Source organism: Oryctolagus cuniculus, chromosome 7, assembly GCF_964237555.1.
Source record: "Oryctolagus cuniculus chromosome 7, mOryCun1.1, whole genome shotgun sequence".
Taxonomy (NCBI): Eukaryota; Metazoa; Chordata; class Mammalia; order Lagomorpha; family Leporidae; genus Oryctolagus; species Oryctolagus cuniculus.
The window spans coordinates 123,561,511-123,565,468 of NC_091438.1; the positions used below are offsets into that span (position 1 = coordinate 123,561,511).

The following is a 3,958-nucleotide window of genomic DNA, read 5'->3' on the forward strand; positions in this document are numbered from 1 at the left end:
CTGGGGAAGTCAGAGATTGGGAGAGCTCCTTTTATAGATTCAGGGCATGGGGGTTAAAGGTTGAGGTGGGTCTGATCCTCACTGGTTGACCTTTAGGCACCCGCGGGGACCTTGACAAGGACTTTCTTCCCTGGAAGTAGGCCTCTCCATTCCCGGAAGTGTAGGCCTTCCCTCCTTGCGGAGCCCCAAGATACCCCCAGCAGGCCCCTGTAGACAACGTCCCCAGTCAGCAGGAAGTAGCCAGAGAGACTCATCGTCGCCCCCTTTCCTATCATCAAAAGGTCGGTATGGTAGCTTTGGGATCCACAAGGAATGAAAGTGAAATGAAGACCTTTCATAGCAAACAGAAATTGAAAGAATTTGTCACCACTCATCCAGCCCTGCAAAAGATGCTTAAAGATATGTTATACACGGAAACACAGAAACACGGCCATCAATATGAAAGAAGGTAAAGGAAGAAAATCTCTCAGTAAAAAACCACAGGAAGTTCATAGCATATATTAAAAATAACTTGGAGGGGCCTAGGCCTCGGGAGCGGAAGTGGATTGCTGTGGAGGCGGTGGCGCCTGGCTCAGGGGCTTCTCCTCAGCCGCTTAAAGGTGCTTCCTCGCTCCAGTACAGTGGTGGCAGCGCCTCCCAGACCGGAGCAGCTCCGAGACTTGATACTGGAAGGCTGCCCGGATCCAAATTCTTCTGCAAACCCGAGGATGTGTATGCAGGTGGCGTAAGTGGTTGAACACCCACCTTCTTGGCACACCTCTACACAGACACAGTTCCTTTCTAAGCACAATGAGTACTAGAAAGCATCGTGGTGGGACAGTAAATTCTAGACAAGCCCAGAAGCGAACTCGGGAAGCAGCTTCTACCCGCAAGATCTCCTTGGAAGCAGAACCCATAGAGCTTGTGGAAACTGCTGGAGATGAGATCGTGAACCTCACCTGTGAATCTTTAGAGCCCGTGGTGGTTGACCTGACTCACAATGACTCCGTGGTGATCATTGATGAAAGGAGGAGGCCAAGGAAGAATGCACGGAGGCTGCTCCAAGACCATGCTGACAGCTGCGTGATGAGCAGTGACGAGGAGGAGCTGTCCAGGGACAGAGACGTGTATGTGACCACCCACACTTCCAGAAATGCCAGGGTGGAAGGAGCTGCAGGGTTCAGGCCCTCTGGCACTGTGAGCTGTCCCATCTGCATGGACGGATACTCTGAGATTGTGCAGAATGGACGTCTCATTGTTTCTACAGAATGTGGCCATGTCTTCTGTAGCCAGTGCCTCCATGATTCCCTTAAGAATGCTAACACTTGCCCAACTTGTAGGAAAAAGATCAACCACAAACGCTACCACCCCATTTATATATGAAGTGCTCAGAGCTGCTCAGGAGAGACGAATGGACAGAGAGAGAGCCTAGCTGGTTCTCCACGTGGTATCTGCCTCCAACTTCCTGAGCTCGGGAGGACTGCTTGAGAACCAACATGTGATATGTAAACTGCTCTTTCGTTTCCAGACCCCTCCTAGATCCTGTTATCTCCAGTTTGACGCTCTGGAACTGGGCCCAGGGGCCCTTCTTGGCCACACTCTATGTCTCTTCTCTGGGGTAGTCTGGTTCCAGAGTAGGAGAAAGGGAGTCAGACCTATTGGAATTGAGAGTTGTGGCTATAGCCTGTTTCTGGGACCTCCACATTTGCCAAGAAAATTTCCCTGTTTGGGTAGTGTGCCCAAGAGCTGGGGCACACTGCATTCTTTTCTGGCATCTGCCTGTAGGTGGACCAGCCTACCTGCCACACAGTGACAAGCCAGACACAGTCCACCCAGCCCGAGGATCCCAGGTGCAAGAGCAGTCTCTGAGGCATGAAAGACCAACCCCTGGACTTCTTTCTTTGCTTGAGAGTTGGAGATAACCCTGTGATTCTGCCTGCACCTTATTCAGATGTGCAGTGTTTTCTGCAAATCAGGAGAACCTCTGCAGGGCAAACCCCCTGTTTTCTAAGAACGAAAAAGTGTAATAAAGCCCGTTCTTTACCTACTTGTCAGCAGCCCAGGATATGTAGCACTGTTAGTGTCCTCCCCAGAGGCCTGATGTCTCCTGAGGAGCAGTGCCCATCCACCTTATCTCTGCTCACCAACTGTTCTCAGGAACCTTACCCATGCTTCAAAGTTTGTCACCTGGCACAGGACTAGGAGGTAAATAGGGCAGGCACATGTTTGGGTGCCCTCTCTTCTGGTAAAATCTGTCCTGTGTTTGCCACCACGTGTCCTCCAGTCCTTGCTTCCAGCTGCCTGTGTCTGCCCAAGTTCAGTAGACCCTGGGAGGTGGTGGCAGTGTTGTGGCCTTAATCAGCCAGTCGCTCACTTCCATCCTTCTGTCCAAGGCACTGTCACTCCCTGTTTCAAGGAACATGGCCCACCTGACTTGGCACTGGCTTGGCTTGCCCATCAACCCCCACCAGCTGGTGTTTATATCAGAAGCTGCTCTTCTGGCCAAGCGGGCTTTGGTCCTTGGGCTTCTGACTGCTACACAGGCTTTGGGTGGCAAACCATGGCGACTTATTCATCCCGAGGCACCCAGGTAACAACCTCTGCTCCAGTGCACAGGCACGTGGGGACCTCAGGTTCTCTCAGAGGGCAGTAGCGTGGCCTGAGCAGCCTGACAGGACAGGGCGTGGGGGTAGTGGTAGGGGAGAGGCCTGGCAGTGCCAGCCTGCCTCCACCTGTATACCTCCCCTTCCTCAGAGGGCTTCAAGCCAGACCCACAGCCTTTTCGTGTGAAACGTCTTCATGAGAGAGGGGCCATTCTGGCTTTGATAGCAATAACTGGCCTTCAGATCACCGCTCTGAAGGAGCAGGGACTCAGCACAGAACTTTATGGGGCTGACGGAGTGTCCCTCCTGTGTGTGAAGAAAATAGTTTTATTCTTCCTTCTGACTTTTTAACTTTTTGGCTCACTTGGCAGTTAGTGTGAATGAAAGTAATAATTTTCTACTTGGAGTCAAAGAGCATGGGATCACAGCACCAGTTATTTTGACATGTAGCTCTTTGGCACTCTGGTTGGGTGCCGCTGCCATTAAGCTCCCTCTGGGCTTCATGGAAATGCTTCTTTGTTGTGTTGGAATGATACACTAGGAGTCAAGGTAACCATACAGCCAGCTGACAAATTGATACAGTGACACCCATTTCAGAATTTAAGTTTTATCCTTACAACTTAAGTGGTTGGTCATAAAAGTTGTGTTACTTCTTCCTAAATTCAGTTGGGGGAAAATATGTTTCGTTTCTTCCGAAACTGCAAACCAGGAAAAGGCTGGTGTGAGAAAACCCTTTTCTCATCTTCAGTGTACATAGTTCAGCTCGCTCTTTGTTGCGTTTAAACTGTATCCACAAACATCAGTTTGTCTTGGACTCCTCTGCTAGTGTTAAAGGTGGAAATAAAACCATTAATTTGAAAAAAAAAAAAAACTTAGAAAAATGGCAGGGCAAAGTTACTACTTATCAATAGTCACATTGAATGTAAATGGCCTCAACTCTCCAGTTAAAAACACAGATTGGCTGACTGGATTAAAAAACAAAACCCATCTACTTGTTGCTTACAAGAAACACATCTTTCCAACAAAGATGCATGCAGACTGAAAGTGAAAGGTTGGAAAAAGATCTTCAATGCCAACAGACAAAAAAAGAGCTGATGTAGCCTTCTTAATATCAGACAAAATAAACTTTAACACAAAAACTGTTAAGAGAGACAAAGAGGGGCACTATATAATGATTAAGGGATCAATTCAATAGGAAGATGTAACTATTATAAACTTATATGCACCTAATTATAGGGCACCGAGCTATTTAAAATATATGTTAAGGAACTTAAAGGGAGACTTAGACTCCAATACAATAGTATTGAGGACTTCATTGCTCCACTTTCAGCAATGGAAAGATCAACCAGACAGAAGATCAACAAGGAAATAGCAGA

At 48.3% G+C, this 3,958-nt stretch overlaps 1 pseudogene; it reads left to right on the forward strand.

The window, feature by feature from the left end:
- Positions 1 to 529: 529 nt before the first annotated feature.
- On the forward strand, positions 530 to 3,453 carry LOC100338998 (E3 ubiquitin-protein ligase RNF4 pseudogene; annotated as a pseudogene).
- The last annotated feature ends 505 nt before the right edge of the window (positions 3,454 to 3,958 follow it).